This window comes from Onychomys torridus, chromosome 23, assembly GCF_903995425.1.
Source record: "Onychomys torridus chromosome 23, mOncTor1.1, whole genome shotgun sequence".
In the NCBI taxonomy this organism is placed as follows: Eukaryota; Metazoa; Chordata; class Mammalia; order Rodentia; family Cricetidae; genus Onychomys; species Onychomys torridus.
The window spans coordinates 57,464,291-57,486,559 of NC_050465.1; positions in this window are offsets into that span (position 1 = coordinate 57,464,291).

The window sequence follows — 22,269 nt, forward strand, 5'->3', positions numbered from 1 at the left end:
CATGTAGACTTAACATGGGTCACTTGGTCCAGCTTGAACTGGCTTTCAAGCCATATTGTCCAGATCACTTTTCTCAGGATCATCTCCCATTAAAGCTCCTTAAATTTTTCTGCTTCGCTCATGGCTAAACCTGTAAAACACACGTTGACACGGGATGGCCCCTGGTCCTGCTTTCGTGTCTTCCCCTGTGATTTGCCTCCAGTTCTGGCCCTTTAGCCTCCTGAGGCAGTCCCTCAAGGAGGACCAGGCTTCATCTCGTTCGCTCCCCGGGACCGGAGTGAGAAGTCTTGAACTCCTCCAAGAGAGAGAGGCTGGAAAAGATAGTGTCTTTTTCAACCCAGGAACAATTAGTGCCTTGTGGATGCCTAAAACCCTTCATTCGGCACACTCTCTCTCCGGAGAGCCAAGGCAAAAGAGGGCCAAGTCCCACTTCTCTTGGTTTTAATTCAGACCCTTGGATAGGTGCTATAGCTAAAGAAATGGACCATACTGCGCTACAGCTTAGAGAGGACTCTCCTAGACGGTCTCTCAGGAGAGAGAGAGTCGTGAGCAGTCTATACCACCAAGTTAGGATGCTGGCTCGAGCTTGCGTAGGTATAATCTAAGTTGACTTCTGGCTAACATTCGTTTCTATGAGGTTCCACATACTTATCTCGTGGATCCTACCACCACGTACAACCCACCCTAATCCCCTCTTTCCCTCCAATCCCTCGCCTGGCGCCATATTACCTGGGGATTCCAATAGATGTGTGCTAAGTTATAAAGATTTTACACAAATACCCTCTAGCCAGTTGGTGATTCCCACAGCAGAATGTGACACTTATACTGTGCGAGCAAATTATGGGAGCTTTCCGAGTGGAGAGCCCATGTCATCTGGGGTTCGATATATAGAAGCCGGATCCCCTTTCAAAAAAAGATCGCATTGGGTACGGAGGATTGGAGGTTCTGCGCAAAATAATTTAATTAAGATTATCAATGTCTATATACCGTCTGGGTGGAATGTCCTGCAAAGTAATAGACCAGGTGCAAGATACTCTGTGGAAACATTGCCAATTGGCCAGCCCTGGATCTTAATACAAAGGATGATAAGTAGGATGTCATATTAGAGACAATATATGCGCCTTCAACACGAGAACAATTGAAGCGTACACTTAAGTGGCGACCCCCTCTAGGAGAAAGTCAGAATAACCCCTCTTTGTAACAATGAAAAAGTTAGACAAATAACACTCTCCAGGCGAGCCACCCATCATAATTCTGTTCATGGGATAGAAGATTCCGATTAATTATTTAATAATGACTGTGGACCCAGAATTATAGCATCACACGCTCGCTCATGCCTGCTTTTACCTGAGGCAATGTAGGATGTTGGAGGGTCCTGGTGCTGGAGAAGAGGGTGAAAACTTAATCCATCGTATTCAATAAGGGCATGGCCTATGCCTAGATGCACGAAAGGGTGGAAGTGAAAGATCGAGGCCCACTGGGACCAGGGTTCCAACCTTCACCAATCTAGCCAGTCCATCGGTCTTCGTTCATATTCCTACGACATTAGACCACCCTTTGGTCCGGCCTCAGTCGGGACTCCCAACCATCCAGGGTCATCGGTCAATCCTGGACATGCGCATTTGTCGTACTTCTATGGAATAAATCTATGGGACCCACTTTGGGAACCTGAGGTCTTCAGGCCTGCTAGATGAAGCAGGTGGAGACTTTCATCCAGGGAAGAAGGAACGAGGGTGCATGTCGGCACTCGTCGGGACTTTTGAAAATGGCAAGAGAGACAACGGTCCACATGCAGCTCACTTGCTCGCTGTCATGATCAGCAAGTCCGTCAATTGCAAAATCTGGGACTCATTTAATGAACAGATCGTCTTACGCTCCCGCCACCTAGTGTATTGTGTCCAAGCTGTGACGGAGGCATGAAGGAAATAAAATTACTGAGGGCCCCCTTCCCTAGAATGCTAAATTCAATGAGAAGAAGAGACGAGTTATATCTAACAGAAGACTCTGCCGCTGATGCCTCAGCGCCTGTCGTTCGCCCTCCTTCCTCCAGCCATTGTGGAGATGTTCATAGTGCGAAATGTGTGTGTCGTTGAGAAAAGACCATGTTTGTGCTTCTTTTCCAAACTCGATGGATTGGCTAAATCTTAAGCCAAAGGGTAAACTCTATACACCTCTCCAACTCGTGAAGATGAGAATCCTATCTTTAGAGGATTTTCCTTTTTAACACCATAGACTGAAAATTTCAGTCAGTAGGTTATGTCCTGAGAGAGAAAGAGAGGGGACCGACAAGGTAAAGAAATGATAGCAGGAGGGAGTATGGCGTTCACGCTTGCTCTTCTTTGGTTAACGCCTAGGTTGTTCTCAATTTGGGCCAGTCTGAGGACCCCATCTGAGGTGCCTGGAAAATATTGATTTCATATTTCATCTTGGGACACCACAATATGGATTGAATATATTATTGACCTGACAGGGTCCAATGGAAGCAGGAATGTATGGAGAGATTTGGCCACCCATGAATACTGGATGGCCGAGGTAATTGAAAAATTGGAGAAAATGGGGACACTAACATATGCAGCTAAGAGTGGAGCTTATTCGAGAGAACGTTATGAGGCTTTTCTATGGGATGTGCGTGGGTTCCATTACCATGCATGGAACTAAACTGGAGGGAGAACCATGCATCGGCAAGGCTCAGTTGTCTTCAGTGGTACAAATTTGGGAATCTGGGTTCCAAGATTTAACATCATATCACTTAATATAATTAGAGGAGTGTGTCAACTTTTCTTTCGGTGGGGTGGGAGGCACTAAACGAACCATGTGTCAAGTTTGAGATAAGGTAGTACATTGGTTTTGGTCTTTCCGCGCAAGGCTCCATGGCTATATCTGGTCCAAGTACCTCTGGGATATCAAAGCCAATGATGCTTAAATACTTCATATAAAATAGTGTAACATTTGCATGTAATCTATGCACATCCGCCCTTATTGTTTAAACCACCTCTAGTTCACTTACAATACTCGTATGAAATAAATGCTTCAATAAATACTATATGAGGGAATAATGACACACAAAAATATTCGGGCATATTCAGTATACATGCAATTAAAAATCTATTTTGTTCTTCAGTTTCTTGAATTCACAGATGTGGACCCACAAGTACAGAAAAATTATTATCTATGCAAAATTTTCAAGAATAAAGATGGAGTACCGGAACGTCTACAGTGGGCTGGGCAGGACTGGAATGGGGCACATTTGTCCTAGCAAACACCTCTGGGCTCCTGTCTCACGGAGATGTTTGTAGAGAGCTTGGACTTCTGGAAACACATACTTTGGTCTATGCATACTTTTGCGTTACCCTTTTAGTTTAAATGGATGTACTCAGAGTGACACAGACAAGCTAGCCAGCAGAGTAAACACTTGCCACGGATGCCATTTGCAAAACAGGACTGCAAAATACAGATACTGAGAGAGGCTAGAAAGGAGTGATTCTCTGCGCTTTCAGTGCATGGTATATGCTTTTCAGGGGACTTAGACTCTTCTAGCTTTTTATGTGTGGTTGGTATTCCCCTGGGCTGGTAGAGGCAGATGAAGGGGATTCGGCATGGAAGGTATTGGACTGCATGGCTAGTGGAGGCAAGGTCTGGTATTTATTGTGCAATTGCTGAAAACAATGAGCAGACAGCTACATGGATTTGGTTACTAGTAGAGTCCGGGGAAATCACAGTTGACATGTGTGTAGAGAAGTCTTCTTTTGTACCTGACACAATGTACAAGGTGATGCGTCATCTGTCTTGATAAATGTCCTGAAAGCTCCTTCTGAAATGTAGTGTTCCTTAAGGTTGAGAACTTCAAGTCCTCAAGACTCTGGCCTAAGCAGGGGAAGGGGAAGGGGAAGGGGGCTATCTCCCAGGGGACAAAGGACAGAACTGGGAGCAGTTCTAAACTCTGAGCAGGTCCCAATGTTCAAGGCTAGGGAAGATTAACTTTTAACCGTCTATGGAGAGCAGGCTGAAGTACAGACAAGAGAGAGATGTAAGGTGTAGGGTTTCTCTCAAGCTGGAGATTCTAGACTTCTCTTCATCCTAGTTCAGCCATCCTGTGTACCTAGGAATCATGGGAAGTGCCCTGGAATTCAGGATTATCCTACAGAACTGGCAAAGAACACACTTGCAATTTTTATGTTTTTTTTTTTTTTCAAGATGGGGTTTCTCTGTGTAGTTTTGGTGCCTGTCCTAGAACTCTCTCTGTAGACCAGGCTGGCCTTGCATTCACAGAGATCCACCTGGCTCTGCCTCCCAAGTGCTGGAATTAAAGGCATGCACTGCTGCCACCACCACCACCACCACCCAGCCACACTTTTTTTTTTTCCAGCAGGATTAAAAAGGATTAGTGTGTACTGGTTGTATAAAAGGATTTCATTAGAAGATTTTCATATATTTATAGAACATACTTTGATCCTGAATTGATTCAGGAAGTATGGGTCCATTTCTTAGCTATAGCACTATCAGCTGAATAAACCCAGGCAAGGGACTTTGCCTCTTTTAGTAATTTATTTCCTCAGTAATACAGCGGGGCTTGGATGGATGATCAAAAGGCGACCTTTAGACCATAGTACTTTATAACTCTGTTTTCTGTGACCTCTCTTTTCCTTGGAGGGCTCTTCCATCATTATTTTTATTACTGTCACCTTCATTCATATTAATAATAGCTTTTGATTATTACTCAGATCACTGTGGTTGGAACACACAGTCACGACAAGGACAGCAGCCAGGCATGTTATAAGCAATTATTATGGCAACTGAAACCCTGCGCGGGCTGAAGCAGGGAACGACTGCCCCCACTCCCGACACCCAGGCAGGCCCAGCCTTGATGCACAACCAGACGACTTTTCCTAGGTCCAGAAGAGTCCTGGCTGCTAAAGGGGAGAAACACTGCTTTGCCATTTGGAGACAAAGCATCATGTGTCTTGGCTTTGGCTTAGACAAAATGGCAGCTCATTTATGCTCTGCACACACATCTAATTTGGTGGGATAGAAGAGAAATCACAGAGTAACGATCAGGAAATCACAGGGTAGAGCTGAGGCGAACTGGTAGTGTGCTTGTCTAATGTTCTTCAAAGCCCTGGATTAGATCTCTAGCACGACATGCAACCTGGTGTGGTGGTGTATGCTTAGCACCAGGAGGCTGAGACAGGAGGGTTAGAAGTTCAAGGTTGTCTTTGTCTACAGAGGCATGAGGCTAACCTGAGACACATGAGACCTTCTCTCAAAAAAGCAAAAGAAGGAGGTGGGGGAGGAGGAGGAGGGAAGCAGCATCTCTAAGACTATGAGCTGGAACACATGACCTGACTCTCTGTGTATCCCACTGGTGGACCGTCCATCTTTAAAGAAGTTATTCTCTACCCCTTAGCTTTTTCATCTGTAAAATGGAGCCAAGCCCAGTTTCTACCTCATTGGGTTGTTTTAAGGAGTGAATTCATTCATGTTAGAGCAAAGCCTGGCTCACAGAATTTAAAACAAGTTGACCATTTCCATGACCCTCCTCCCCACATGTTACATATACGTACATAGTAATGAAAATCTAGGATCTTAATACAAGAAAAAATATATAGAATTTTTTCTGCATCTTGGTTATTTAGTGTTATAATCTTCAACTACATCCATTTTCTTGCAAATGCCATGATTTTGTTTTTCTTTATAGCTGAATAAAGTTCCGTTCTGAATTTCCTTGATCCATTCAGCTGTTGATGGCCACGCAGGTCAATTCCATTCCTTTGCTACAATAAAAATCGTAGCCACAAACCTGGCCGTGCAGGTATCTTTGTTGAGGGACTGAAGATACCTTGAGCATATACCTAAGGCTCTTGTGGCTAGATCATATGGTAGCTGAGAGGGGAAAAAGAGGTCTTGGGATTTGGGGAGATGGTGATAGAATGTGCCATGGAAGTGGAAGGGGAGATGCTGGGGGAGAAAGGAGGAGGCAGGGGAAGGGAGAGGGGAGTCGGGTAGAAGGGTCAACAGAAAGAATGGATGAGGAGAATGCAGCAATTAAGTGCACCATTCTGTAGCTGTTTACTTTGCGTGCCAAATAAAAAACAACCAACAAAAACCAGGTTGGATGTGGTGTTGATGTCTTTACCTTCTTTCTGATTTTAGTAATAGAACTGAGGAAGGGGAGGAGAAGAGAGGTCAGAAAAAAGACAGGAGAGAGAGGAGGGGAGGGGAGGGGAGAGGAGGGGAGGGGAGAAGATGGGAGAGGGGAGAGGAGTGGAGGGGGGAGGGGAGGGGAGGGGAGAGGAAGAACGAGATTATGGTTCAGCTCTGAGCATGGGTCGTGGGTGGCAAAGCTGGGGGAACAATGATTAGTTGTCCCTACTAAGTGCTAGCCTTGAGGGTAATGCCACCTCCCTGGGCTTCCTATACCACACCTCCCATGCTCTTTCTAAGTCACATCTCCTCATTGCAGGACTCACTGATGTCAGCAGGACTGGCCTGGCTGGGGTTTCCTTCATACACTCAGCATTCTGTCTCCCCAATCTACCCTGGATTTCCTTCCTACTTCTTTCTGTGCCACGTTCAGAGAACAGATCCAAGCCAGCCTTCCTCTGCGGACAATTCCCAGATCTCTCAGATGTCCAGCCCCATCTGCACACCCCCCACCCCCTAGTTCCTTGTTGTCTGTGCTTTGGAAATGACCGTATTAGACCTTGTGATGTGAGTCATCTTCGCATGGTAAATGTCACTCCTGCTGTCAAGAGCTCCCTGAGGCACAGCCTCATTTTGAACATAAATACTGACCTTTACCTTCTCCTGTGGACAGTCTTCTCCTGAACTCTGAAAGGGCTCAACAACCTGCCTGTGTAGGCCCACCCCACCCCACCCCCAACTCCTTAAAACTGGGGGTGGGTGGTGGGGCCCCTGAGGCTCTGTTTTCTTCAAGTTTCATTCTACCATAGCTGTGTGTATGCTGAGGTCGGACTACAGCCCCCAACACACCCACTACTTGATGGCAATCTATACATGCATCCAGATAGAGGGGCAAAGTGTTCCCCAAAATCAAGGAAGAGCAAACTAGACATTTCTGTTATTCTAGGACAGAACAGTCCTCACCAGGTCTTATAAAGAACGCCATTAAAGGTAGGGCTACAATGAAAATACTTTCCACACACACAATTATACATTAACTATCTTCGAGGAAACAGACCAAAGAGCAACAAACTAAATTTTCATGTTAAGTGATGTTTTTCAATTGCACAAGACATTTCAAACCCTCTCCTTCTTATAATACTGTTCTTATTGGGCTGTCCCACACAGTGGTTTAGAGCATTTAGTTGTCAACTTTGTGAATACTGCACTGCACACGCTTTGGTGATGTAAAAGCTGACAGTGAGGAAGGCAGCTTGTCTGAATACATTGACTTCAGCATATGTGGAAAGTGATCTTTTTTTTTTTTTTTTCCCAGAACAATGAACTGGTGGATAGACCACATTGTAGATCCTGGGGTGCCTTGGTTGCTGGCCATACTTTCTATCTCCTAGTGTCCCTGGCTGCTCGGTGCCCTTGGTGAGTCCCTTAATCACTTTAGGACTTCATTCCTTCAGCAGTAAATGAGGTCGATGACACCCGCCCTTCTGATTTCCCAAAGCGACTATAAAAATAAAATGAAATGGGCTATAAAGCATACAGCACCAGGCAGACCATAAATTACAATTATGATTTTAAATTGATACACCTAGAATGTCATGACTTCATCTTGCAGGCCTAGTCTGGAGAGGAAATCTGAGACACGGCTCTGTTACCCTGATTCTCTTGAACCCCGACCAGCCTTCTAGGCTGCTTTCTTCTGGTCCCCGCCTACCACTGCTCAGAGTTGCACGGTCTATGGCCACTGTTGTGAAATTTTATTTCTCAGTGTACCATTTTTCACATGCTTGTAAGGATTTGAGGGGTTTCGAGACTCTATTCCTTGCACGCCTTTACCAGTGAGAAGACTTTGTCTATGAACTTAACCTTGACACTGTCTCCTGCTTTTCCACTCTGGCTGGCTGGCTCCATTTCCTCTGACACGGCCCCTTCTCCTCAGTGGTTTCTTGTTATCTCCTCTGCTTGGGCTGTTTGTGTCACTTCCCCGTGGCAGCCCAGGGCTCCACCTGCCTCCTTTCCTCTCCCACGCTGATGGGAACCCACAGTTTATCCTGCTGTGGCTGCCAGGTCCCAGCTGGCCTCACTCTGAAGGACCAGCCCCTTCCTCTCTGAGTCATGGTACAGGGGACACCATCAGAAAGATGATGGCCCTCCTTCTGCTTTCTTTCCACTTTTATCATTTAGTGTACTTCAAGGGAAAACAGGTATTTGCTAGAGGAGCCAATAAAATAAAACAGGAGGCATTACCTTTCACTACAGAGGACTTCGAGAATTGCCATCTGAAGGGGCTTTGGCAAGCTCTGAGTTCTGTCCCCTCATTGCCCGCCTTAGGATGCAGAGATGAAAAGTGAGCTGGCCTCCTGAAGTCATTGTGATTTCAGCTGACACTTCCCACCTCTGCCCAGTACTGGATGCCAAAGCCGGTGAGGATAGAAAATTAAGTCTTTCATAACTATTGATCAGGCTTCAATCCTAGTATTTTCAGCAGAGTCCTCCCCCATCTTGAGAATAAGAGATTTAAAAACTATATTTTTGCATATGAAACTTGAATTAAGAAAATGCTGTTTTATAATTAATTTTTATGTGGCCACTGATCGTGTTTTCTGCTCATAAAATACACCTAGAAAGTGTAGACGACATCCCCCTGAAAAATCTTTTAATCATGATTATTAATGCATTTTTTAGGTCACAGATTTTATGGGTCGACAGCCCAGGCACTGATGTGGTCTCATCCTCAGCTCAGGATTTTACAAGGCTACGGCAAAATGAGATCAGAACTCAGGGCTCATCTGGGGTTCCTCTTCCAAGTTATACGAGGCTTGGTTCTTCTGGGTCAGCAGAGGGAAAGCCTCTCTGGTTTCCAGATCCTCTCTAAATAGTTCATCTGATTGCCTTGTCCATGATGGTGTCCCTGTGTACTGACTCCTCATCAGCTGTTTAAAAATCTGAATTATATCCATGAAAATTTTCTGGTTTTGCCATGTATCAGAAACTAATCATAAGAGTGACATTCCGTTGTTTTCACGTGCCATCCATGTTCAAGTGGAGGGATCATATAGGGGATGTTGTCCAGTAAGAGTGAGAATGTTAGGATTCTGCCTAAATCAGAAACATTTTCCTCTTTCTTCCTTTCATGAAGACCCCATAGCCCACCATTTCCTCTCCACAGCCCCCACTTCCTCCCCACAGCCCCCACTTCCTCCCCACAGCCCCCACTTCCTCCCCACAGCTCCCACTTCCTCCCCACAGTCCCCACTTCCTCCCCACAGCCCCCACTTCCTCTCCACAGCCCTCACTTCCTCTCCACAGCCCCCACTTCCTCCCCACAGCCCCTACTTCCTCCCCACAGCCCCAACTTCCTCCACTGTCTTGTGTCCCTTCATTCACACTGCATGAGAGGGGCAGGCTCTCTCCTCACCACTGCTTTGCTCATCACTTCTCTGGTTCCCTTGTTTGTTTCATTCATGGCTGTACAGACTGTCACATCTGCCCCTGCCTGGATTCCCTGCCTTCAGCATCACCCCCTCTCAATGATTTCTCTATCCTGAAGCCAGAAAAATCCTTTCTGAAGTGCAAACATAAATGATTGCATTTGTTTTAACTTAAGGCACAACGGATATGATTTTTAAATTTTTCCTTTTTCTTCCCTCACTTTCTTTTTCATTTCTTGAGAATAGGTCTTACTATCTAGCCCTAGCTTGGCTAGAAGCTCACTATGGAGTCGAGGTCAGCCTCACACTTGTTATCTGCCAGATTCTGCCTCTTGAATGCTAGGATTACAGGCATGCATCACCATGCCTGGCCTCTGGTTGATGTGTTTCTGACCTCCTCCCTGAGTGTTCTTCTCAGTTCTTCTCTGCCTTGTCTCTAAATATCCCTTCCCTCAGCTTCCCTTGTATTTCCCATGTGTTTGTCATTTGTCACACCCCAGTCACCCCAAATGTTACAACTCCAAACAGGCCAAGTCACTTCTCACTGTACTGTCTTCATACTCTTCCTGTGTTATGGTTTATATAGGAAGTGTCTCCTAAAGGGCCCTTGTAGGGAAGGTCTGCTCTCTGGATTGTACATCTAATAATTGAGTCCAGAAGTCTCCTATATAATAAGGGATTAATCCATTGGTGGGTTTACAATCTGATGTTGTTATGGGGGGTAAAGTTTTGGAGGTAGGGTCATGTGGAGGAAGCAGGTCACTGTAGGCATGTTCTTGTGGGCTATGTGTTAGGCCTGGTCCCTTCCTCTCCCTGATTCTCCTCTGCCATGAGGCAAGCAGATGTAGTCCACCACATACTTCCTGCCGTGATGTCCAGTCATTTCTGGAACTATTACAGTCCCCTAATCCTCTATGACATACGTGAAAATTAGTCTTTTCTGTGTCTTTCTTTTTTCTCCTAGACAAAAAGGCACATGGAAGACAAAACAATTCATTTATTGTGGTAGCTGCAGTAGCCGGCACAGTGTTGAGGTAGAATAGGTATCCCATACTTTTTAGTAAAGGAAAGGAACAGAGGTGAATGAGTACTTCAGTTCTCAGGTCTTCAGTTTTCTCACCGAAGGTGCTATTGTCTATTATCCACAGCTAACATGAGGGCTAGGGTTGCCATAAACCAGTTTTGTCACTAGAATAGCCCAGAGAAGATCAGACTTGTGGGAAAGCTGCCTCCAACTGTGTGTGCCGAATTTCTGAGAGTTATATGGCGAGCTTGGATGGAACAGAATAGCAGACCTCTACAAGGACAGCTTTCTTCAATACCCTGTCAGGCAGCTGGTGTGGCCCTGGGCTCTGGCCTTGCAGACCTCTCACTTTGGGGAACTTAAATTACAAAGGACCCTGGATGTTTCACTCTAGAACTTTTCTGGCTTTTCTCTAAGGGCATGCTTCTCTCTCTGCTCCCACTCCTGACCGACATCACTAAGGACACTAAGGGTGATACCTACTGAAAGTCATGGGATTGCTCTGCCAGCTCACTGTGGCTCAGTGACTTGGCCAAGTCTTTCTTAGGCTGCAGAGTAGGTGCTGGGACTGAGAATTCTCCCTCTCTCCTTCACGGACTGCGTTTGCTTTGGGGTCTGAGGCTCCCCCAGGCTTCTCCAGGTCCTTCCAGCTTCCTTTCGAGGGCTATCTCCTTATAAAGTTCTTGGAAATTTAATCCCATCTTGGCAGCTAATCCTTGGAAGGATCCATAACAAAAAAAAAAAGGCAGTATACCATAGGGTCATTTTCATCTGTGAGTTGGTGTTTAGCAATGGAAGATGATGCTTTTCTGGCCTAAGAATCATAAAGAGAAATAAGAAAAGGAACCTTTTTAGTCCCTGTTTGGAGAAAACTCTCAAAGCACTCACACACACTTGTGTGTGTGTGTGTGTGTGTGTGTGTGTGTGTGTGTGTGTGTGTGTGTTGGGGGGTGAGGAATAACACGATAGTGACAGTGACAATCATGATGGAGGGCCCAGAAGAAACGGACACAAGAGGTTGACGTTGGGGCTGGCTGGTTCCCCAATCAGAAAAATTTCTCAGGGAACTCTCTTCTCCAGCAACCTAAGCAAGCCTCTTATTAGCAAATTTTCCCTCTCTCTCTGTCTGTCTCTCTGTCTCTGTCTCTTTCTCTCTGTCTGTCTGTCTCTCTGTCTGTCTGTCTCTCTCTCTCTCTGTCTCTGTCTGTCTCTCTCTCTGTCTCTCTGTCTCTGTCTGTCTGTCTGTCTGTCTCTCTCTCTCTCTCTCTCTCTCTCTCTCTCTCACACACACACACACACACACACACACACACACACATGCGCAGGGAAAAGAGAGACTGAGACACTCCTCTTGTGGTCTAAGTAGGAGAGTATAATAAATAATACATGTAGCAATGGGACTATTTACAGAAATATGGCCGCAATTTAGGAAAAGTTAATAAGGGGTGATATAATATTCTTCAGGCTACCGACACCTGTGAGTCCTGAAGGCATTCGGGAGTGGAGTAATTCCTGGAAGAGAAAAAAACACTCTTACAAAAAGCACTCCTACTACAGGCATGGTGTTTTGTGAGGAAACCCATCCACCTACAACAGCACACCTTCTTCTCTGCCCCCCCCCCCGCCCCCGCCATCAGGCGGTGTGTCCCATTGGTCAAATTCAAGCAGAAACTAGCAAGCACGAGATCAGTGATGCAATCAGTGCAGCCAAGGATGTGTAAAGCAGGGCAGAAAGGGAGTGGTGTGTACGGAAGGCAAATGGTAGGTGTATTTCACACACTGCAAGGGAGCTGCTAAATTCTGGAGAGTGTACGTGGAAAGCATAATGACAAGCAAGGATGAGGAGTCTGTTCTAGGTTGATGTTATCTCTGCTTTTCCCCCTCCAAATATTTAAAGTCAGTTGTTTGGGAATCTGTCAAAAACTGTAACCTGAGACATTTGCAGTGAGGTCAAACGTCTAGTATCACCTGACTCTCTGGGTTCGCTTCTCATCTTGTTGACGCAAACTGTCTACTTTGATTCCTACTCTCTAAGTGATGACCCCCAACTCTGATATGACCTCACTCCCTGGCTGAACTCTCATTTCTGGGGATCATACCACCATGACCGTCCTGTCTGGCCTCTTCTGCTCAGTCATAATTGATAGCAGAGTTGAGCTGGTTGTTGTCTTGATCAGGGACTGCCGTGGTGTGTTTAGACGAGGCCCTGAGGTGCAGCTCCCATCCGTCCTCTCGATTTCCTCATGATGCTCACAGTTCACTGGGGACAGTGTGTAGGAGGGTAAAGCTACCCATCCTGCTTGATAGCACCACCTTTCCACTCACATGGGATAGCAGCAAGGCTAAAAATAAACACACTTTCCAGGTGAGGCAAGAGCAAACAGCTTGCCAAGGCTTGAGCCCACATCAGGGTGATGCTATCAGCCTTGTCAAAGCAGAACTTATCCTCCACCTAAGCCAGGGCACAGTGGACTGGGAGGGATGAAGTTTCTGATGCTCCTGACATGGTCCTTTCACACAAAGGGCTTTTGGAATAGACGCAACAGAGCTGGTTGGAGGAGATGGGTGTCTGTAATAGGCACTTGTCTTGCTGTGACAAATACCCCCCAAAAAAGAAGCTTAAGAAAGCAAGGGATTATTTGGCTCACAGGTGTAGTCCATCGTGGTGGGAAGGCAGGAGTGTGAGGCAGCCTGTCCCATTGTATCTACAGTCACAAAACAGAGAGGGATGACGACTTGATTTCTTATTTTTAATTCACTCATGACACTATCCCAGGGAATGGTAGTACCTGCTTTTGGATATTTTTTCTGACCTCAGTTAACCTAATCTAGAACTTTACTCACAGACATGTAAAGAGGTCTGTCCTCTAATTGATTCTAGAACCTATCAACTCAGCAACCAATATTAACCTCACACTGTCCTATGAAAATATTCACCACTGGATGGGGACATTGCAGGGTTGGGGGGGGCACACTCCATGGATTGCCTCCTCGGAACTGTCTCTCTGAACTTTACAGAAGCTATTTTAATTTTTACAAAAGTCACATCAACTCTCCTTTACTTAGGGTGGTGTTCTCAAATTTCAGAATGTTAGAATTATACAGAGAGCTATTACAAATCCCAGTGACTAAGTTGTGCTCTAGACTAATTAAATTAGAACGTTGTTGGGGGCAACCAAATGGTGGAATTACCTGGGGTATGTTCTTAAAACCAAGACACAGATTCAAGACCTTCAATTTGAAGCACCCCAATATATTTCCTCTTCCCCAGTAGCCTCACAGCTGAATCTCCTTATTCTGTGATTTTTCCCTAAGCAATTTACCCCTGATCAGTGTTCTATTCTACTAGGGTCCAGGTCTACAAGTGTGCTTCTTATAGTCTTTCTGAAGTTCAGAAGTAAAGGTACCTAAGAGGCCATGGCCTAAGCTTGCATTGTTGGGATGAAAAATTCGATCCACAGGAGAAAACTGTTGAGTAAAATTAGGTTTGGGGTGGCAATGGTTTGGACAACTCCAATTGATGAGTAAAGACTGAATACTTACTTCCAGTGTCCACTGGCTTACTCTAGACAAAGCAAAAAAAAAAAAAAAAAAAAGAAAGAAAAAGAAAAAAAAGAAAAAAATCAGTTTGATTCATTTTCTGGAAGGGCAAAATACTCAGTCTATGGAGAGCTTTGAAATCCACACAAAGGATTTCTTGAGTTAAGAGAGCAGACAATGGGGAAGCAGCGAATATTTCCGAGAGTCCGACTTTTGTGCAGGAGCTTACTTTTAGGGTGAACGTTCTGACTGTGGCGGTTAGGATGGAGATAAACAGAGGCTTCCATCAGTCAAACAGGATAGAAAGCCAAGGAGAAAGCAGTAGGAATGTGTCCAAAGCAGGTGAGAAGCAAGGGGAAGGACAGGCACACATAGCTGCCCTGGGGGAAAGCCTTTGGCCTCCTTTCCAGCTCATCAACAGAATTAAGAGCAAGAGCTGATTTTCCAGGAGTCGACATCTTGAAGAACAGCATTGGCCCAAATGCTATTGACCTCAGCAGAAATATTGAGCATAAGATGAAGACCCGACAAGCGAGAGGATCTTGAACCTCAGACTCCCCCTCTCTCCCTGGTGTCTCATTAAGGATGGGGCTCAACTGTTCATTCCACAGAAGTTGCTTTATAGTGATGCTCCAATATAAAGTTAGTGTTGGTCCACAAATTGACAAGTTGATACAGGAGCCACCAAGACACCTGGAATTCTCTCTGGAATTTTCCATGGTGATCAGCTTAACTTTGAACATTTGATTGTGGATCTGGTTAAACCCAAAGGACCACAGGGGAGAGCTGACCAAAAATTGTAGGCCATTCCTCCATTCTAGGTTTGGCTTGGCAGCTTGACTCCCTCGACTCTGAAAATTCAGAAAGGGAGGGGAAGGAAATGAAAAAGGGAAAGAAAGAGAGAAGAGGAAAAATATTTTTTTAACTTTTCAAGTTCATGATGTTTCAGCTGTAGATACAGCTGAGACCAAAGCTCTGACACTGGCTCATTGCCATTTTCATCTAGATAGGAAACATATTTTATCAAGAGCTATAAACAAAGGCACACTCTTAGAAGTGATCTCATGATCCGAATCTGTCCCTAGCTCGTGTGATTTGGGGGCTCTGTAAAGTCCCTGGCTGCTGATTAGGAATAGAAAGGCAGTACATTGCAGTGATTCAGGTTTCCTCAATTTGAAATCTGACTTTTTCCCTAGCTGTACATCTTCAGCGTTCCTGGGTCTAAGTATTGTAAACTGTGAATGGAAATCAAAGTGACATTCTTATCCCAGGACTGTGGTGATAGATGAATTATATTGAAACACAAGGTTTCCCAGAGGCATGTGAGATGCATAGTAGGTACTTAGGAACTACCAGCTACCATATTACTTTACAGTCTAGGAACAGCCATTTGATGGCTGACATTGACTGTCATTTTGATAACATTATAAAATTACCATGGAAAGAAGCCTCTGGAGACATATGAGGGAGTTTCTAGGCTGGATTGAGGTGAGACTATCAACTCTTCTTGTGGGTGGCATCATTCCACAACCTAGGATCTTGAGCCAAGTGAAAAAGAAAAATGGAGCTAAGCACCAGCCTCCACTGCTCTCAGCTGCCTAGCTGTGGATGTGACGTGACCAGTGCCTCATCTTCTGCAGGCATCACTTCCAACTATGACAGATGTTAACCCTTGAACTGTGAGCCAAAACCAGCCCTTCTTTTGTTAAGTTGCTTTCGAGGGGTATTTTGTCTCAGCAACACACAGAGGAAATAATACAGGTTCCTTTTCCTCCCTTCATCATTCCTGAGAGAAAAACATTGCCTGAACAAACACCCGGAAGTTTTGATGCTAGTTGGATCCTGGTAAGTCATACTTAACTCCTATCGGCCTCCATTTGCTCATCTATACAGTGATGAGCTTAGCCTACTTTGCCATCTAAAGATCAAATGTGAAAGTGGATGAGATAACACCTCCCTAAACTGACTAAGGAAAGCTTTTGCAGTGAGATTATTTGGGCTTTGGTGGGGCACTCTCACTCTCTGTCTCATCCTTACATGCAGAGCTACTAGACCAGAGACCCTTTGGGCTGGTACTCTTCTCCTGAAGGAGCTGGGACAGGAGCACAGTGAGAGTATTCTGTTTGTCCTCTTCATCTCCCAGTCCTAGGCTTGGCTCTTTTGTTGAGGCTGTAAAAACAAAAATCTGTCACTTAGACCTAGCCAGGGTGGAACATGCCTATAATCTTGGCACTTGGGAGGCTGAGTCATAAGAATTGCCACAAGTTCAAGACCAGCCTGGGCCACAGAGTGAGATCCTGTCTAAGAAAAAAAAATATTTAGAGGAATAGTTTGGAGCTAACTTAACGTTATGTGTTCTACGTAATAGAACTTTAAGTTGTAATGGACTACAGCTTTGTGGTATAATGTGTTCCCAGGAGAAAAGGGAAATACAAGTATGGTGATCTAGTCATTGAGACCTGGTCAGGAGTTTGGACTTGAATCCTGAATACAGCACAGCCACCACTGTGGTATCAGCCAGGAGCTCATGGCAAAGGGCTCCCAGAAAACAAAAGCACTAAGTTAAGCTTCCTCAACATTCTTTTATGGGTCTTCCAAAATCTCTGAGCGATTATCACAGCACAGGCATGCCAACTTAACTACCATAAAGGTTGTCCTAACAGAGCTGACCATGGTGGAAAAAGAAATGGTGAGTGACCCTACCTAGAAGCCACCAGCACAGGCTGGGGAACTTCCTCAGGTGGAACCCCTACAGAAAGGAAGGCAGGATGACTTGTCACCTTATAGATCAAGGGGTTCTGTAATTTTTATGGGGTAGGGTGAATCACTTAAAAACATAAAGAGAAATTATGAGGGGTGGTACACCCTGGCCTTTCTCAATTCTTGCCCAATAGGGACCATGTTGTGCACCCATTTCAAAGGCTGGCTTGCTGATCCCTCCACAGGTAACACTTTGACGCATCATAGACTTCATTTTGGAAGAGGATGCCACACATGGTCTGTCTCAGAACAGAGGCTAGGGTAGGATGTTCAGGAAGACTTCGGCTGATCGGATGAGGTGAATCGTTCTTTGATGTGATCGTCCTGTTCGTGGATCTCCAGAAGGAACATTTCTTACTCCCTAGCCTGTCTAGAGGTGGGGAACCCCCCATCTGGACTGGCCGCTCCCTGTTCTCCCTTCCCTTGCTCTATAACTCTTATTGAGGATGGGGGACAAGATTGTCTGCTGACAACTCGTGTGCAAGGATGACCCAAGGGGTGCTCCACAGACCCCTGATTTGAGGCTCAGGTAGATCCCGCATGGCAGTTTGGGAGATTTCTAATGTAGGTAAAGGGAGGAGTTGGGATGCTTGGGAGAGTGTACTCTTCTACCTTGAGAACTCTGATGCATATTGACATAACCACCAGAATGAATACCGTACACATACCACAGATAGGGAGGTTTAAAGGTGCAGTGAGGTGTGACTATGGGTGGCTCAGGAGTCCATCACTTACCTGTGAAGATAATTCATTAGCAGAGGGCTCTTAGCCATCAGATTCCCTTAGTCATCTGGCCAGGGATCCCTCACCACATAAACTGGCACAGTGATCCAACCTCTCCTATCCATTTACCATGGGGCGCCATCAATCTCAGAAGCACCGCAGCCCAGGAGAACAGGCTCAGAGGGAGGAGTGAGAACTCAGGAGTTCTGGGAATGTTGTGGCTATATAGTATAGGCATCTTGGTGAGAAGACAGTGTAACACATAGAAAGATACCTGGCTTCTTCATCTCAATGGGGTCCACAATTTGAAGGGAAAATGTATCTGTAATTGAGCCAGATTGTATGCAACCAGTGCAGACCGGTCTTCATTCTCACCGATTTGTATCAGAGAAAGAAACTGCCAAGAACAGCAGAGAGTGTGAAGCTCGGGCTTTCTAGGAGGGCCAGCCGCCAATAACCAAACTGGCCAAGGAGCGATAAATATTGGTCAGTCATCACACATATCAAATTAATGGAAATTTGACTACTGAAGGGAATACTGTGGCACTTTGTTCATGTTAAGGTAAATATTATAAATATTAAGTTTTGAGTTTATGAATATAGTTGAACAGGGCCTCAGCTGAGGAAAGGTCTCCAGGAAGTGAGAAAGTCCTTGGTTTCAGATGAAAGTATCAGTCTGTTTTGTGCAACTGCATCAGAATACCCAAGACTGGGTAATTTACAATGAATAGAAATTTACAGTGAAAATTGGGATATCTATGTTTAAGGAACTGTATCTGGTGAAGGTCATGCTGAATTGTGGCATGGCAAAAGGCATCACATTGTGTGAGTTTTGTTTTCTTAACAAACTCACTCTCATGATAATGACCTCACTCCTACAATATTAACATCAACCAACTCAGAGGGCAAGCCCTCATGACCTATCTATCACCTTACAGGGTTCATGCCTAATCAGTATTGCACTGGACATAGGCATCCTAAGTCTGTGCTTTGATGAGCGTAGACACACAATAGTAGTGAGTGGGAGTGTGCAAGTCTGAATCACAGCTGTCCAGGGCAATTCAAATACCACACGATAGACAAAACCAGTTTCTTTCTATTCCATTCTATCTCTTCAAGTTGGTACATCTGAGCTGGTTGTGGTGGTGCACACCTACAGTCTCAGAATGTGGAAGGGAGAGGAGGAAGGAGCAGAGGCTCAAAGCCAGTCTCAGACACATAGGGAGTTCAAGGCCATTTGGGGCTGTGTGAGATTCTGTCTCAAAAACGAACCAAAAAAAAAAAAAAAAAAACCCTGCAAGTTTAGCTAGCAGTGTGGTGACCTGGATTAAAAAGTAGGGGAATGTTTCATTCACTCATTTACCATGTAATTATCAAACACAGGCATGTATGAGGTACTGTGCTAAACACTTAACTCTGCGAGAATAGTGCATAAATAAGAGAGGCAGTTTCTTTTTTTTAATTAGTTAATATATAATAATATCATTTCCCCTTCTCTTTTCTCCCTCCAAACCTTCCAATGTCCTCTCTCACCAGTCTTTCTCACTTTCCCCCCAATGCCTCTCAAATTCATAACTATTTTCCTGTGATTATTGGAGTTACAGATCATATCATGGTCCTGCTCTAATGGTTAATGCAGTACCATATTGGAGGCCCCCAGAAGACATAAGCTGCACACTTTGTCTCAGGGCATCTCAGTGAAGAGTAGATGGTATCCAGTTCACCTGTCCTGGGAGATCGTGTCCACCTCCCGAATATCTATCTACATGTCATTAGCTGTTAGGAAAGGAGTGGCTCTCTCCACCAGTAATTTTCCAGATTGTTATAAGTATAGTCTCTATCATGGCTGGGGTTTGGCCAGGAGCCCATTCCTGATGTTCAGAGTGATATTTCCCCCCAACAAATTTCTCCCCAGACACACAAAAAAAGTAGAGCCATAGCATTCCGTTATAGGTTCTCAGGAAAATTCATACTGGGGTCCACTTTGCTGAGCTCCTGAATGTCCTTGGACCACAATGGGAAATAGAGTACTGAGTACTTCAGGGACCAGCTGGTATGCATCCTCAAATATCAGGCCACACTTGGGTGCATTCCACTGTCAGGCCAGACACATGGCGGGCCACAGGATGTTCAGTCTTGGGTCATGGAAAGTCTTGGGGTTTCTCTGCCCTGTCTCTTCCGGTGCAGATGAGGAAACAGATTAAGGGACATGTTTGAGGTCGTGTGGCTCATCAGTAATCAGTAGCCGGCTGCAACAGACCCAAGCTCTCACATCAATATTCTTGGTAATTTTATCTCTGTCACTAGTCCTCAAAACATCAGTTCAGATGCCTGGAGTTTCCTCAAAGACTGCGTGCATCCACGCAGAAGTTTCAAAACACAAGCCTGGAGGCAGTACCCAGCATGCACAGGTGATTTTAGTTGCTGCTGATAAAAGTTGAGGTGATATTTTTTCAAAGGAGATATTTTCATTAAAAACCAAGACTCCTAGATTCTCCTGAAATGTAAAAAACAAAAACAAAAAACTGTGGACCACCAAGGCCACAACCATCAAGAGTCACATTTCAGGCCGTCTCCAGACTGCCAGAGTGCCCACATGGCCATAATTCTGCCTATTCACTCCTGAAAGCAGCACAGTTGGGGTGTGAGATTGTCCTGGGAGACTTTCTTGCTACCGTGAAAGAGAATGCTCCAGCCCCCCTCCCTCAAGTGTCTACCAGCCATGCCTGAAGACACCCGCTTCATGCCTGGGAGCCCAGCCATGCCTGCTCACCAGCACCACAGCACCGCCCTTGCTGGGCCTCAGTTTCTATCCTTTGTGGACATCCCTCTTCTATCTAATGGTTCTTCCAAACTTATTTTTTTTCTTTAGAGTCCCCAGTCAGCCCCTGACAGAGGATGTTAAACTAGGGTTCCCGGATAATCTTCCGAGTACAAATTTCCTGGAATTTATGTGCAGAATGTTAAATGCATGTGCACCATGAAAGGAAATCATCCGTGGCTTTTCAAATTCTATTCTCAAGAGCCTGAAAAATCACTTCTCTGTTTCCTGATGGCCCTTGTGGCCCTGTCTTCCTGCAGGTGTTCCTTTGGCTCAAACAGTCTCAGAATCCTAAGGTAGTATTCCCATCCACTCATGAAACAGGGGAGAGCACCATTATTTTTTGCCATTGTTCTGGGACTTGTTTTGTTTTATGCTGATGTGGGGGGGGGGGGAAACAAGGTCTACCTACATAGCCCAGGCTGGCCTCGTATTCACAGTCATCAGCCATGCCCAGCTGAGAATGCACTTCTCACTAAATCCTCTCAGGAGCTTGCTCTAGATTGTGTGAGTCTGGAACATGGACTCTTTTATATTTTTCTTTGGTTTGTTTTAAAACATCTTGGTCTTTGGCATAAAGTCAATGATTTCAGCGGGATTTGGTGTTTTAAACTCAGTCTATCTCACAGGCTTATGACACCTTCTAAACTGTTCGAAAACTTTAGTGAGAAGGGAGAAGGGTCATCGAACTGCCTTTCCCCCGCCAGAGACACAAGAAACAGAACACAAGCCGATCTTTATTTCAATAAACTGTTGACTGATATTCCAAGAGCAACCACCAGAAAGCAAGAATGGGTGGTTTCTTCCAGTTCTGACGGACAAAACTCTCCATGGGTTGTCAGACATTCAGCTCTCAGCACCAAGAGCAAAGGCTAAAATAATCTGCAGAATGGATGTTAACTTTGACTTCAAGGAAGAAGATGGAGCAACTGCCTCTGCTTCTCCATTTGCTGGATCAGCTCTGTCACCGAGGACTTGGCCTCCTTTCATTTACATTTCCAGCTTGTCACTTAAAAATTTTTTGTGTGATGATAATATGATTATAATCAGTACCCCAGATCATCCCCTCCAGACCCTCCCATGCACCCCCTTGCTCTCTTTTACATTCTCAGCTCCTTTGTTCTTGTTAATGGGTGTCACATAGATGGATGTGTAGCCACTTCATATTTGCAAGATGCGCACTGTGCGACTGCATGCCAGAGCAACAAAGGTCAGAAACCAAAGCAATAGATCCAGAACAGGGTTCCTCCTCCTGCTTCTCCTTTCTTTTATCAGAGAGGAAAACTAAATCCACACATGTCAGATGGGGCTCCACAGACAGCTCAGCTGCAGGGAGAGTGGGAAAGTATGATCCCCTGGTGGGACTTGTGAAAGCATTTGGGCAAAGGAGGCCGGTGTGTGGGCAAAGGAGGCCGGTGTGTGGGCAAAGGAGGCCGGTGTGTGGGCAAAGGAGGCCGGTGTGTGGGCAAAGGAGGCTGGTGTGTGGGTAAAGGAGGGGTGTGTGGGTAAAGGAGGGCTGGTGTGTGGGTAAAGGAGGGCAGTGTGTGGGCAAAGGAGGCCGGTGTGTGGGCAAAGGAGGCCGGTGTGAGTAGTGGCAACATGGAGAAACAGCACTGTGGGCCGCCAGGCTGGCTCCACCTGAGTCAGGTCACGGTAGATCTAAGATCTGCACTAGAGGCTGTAAGAACAGCTCCTCATCAGTGATAGGGCTCTTCCTCACCCTCTTCTTCCTCGATCTTGGTTTCATCACGGACAAATAACCAAAACTACCTGCTGACCTTCACACTTTATCTACCAGATAAAGGGCAATGCTCTATTTAACACTGTGAGCC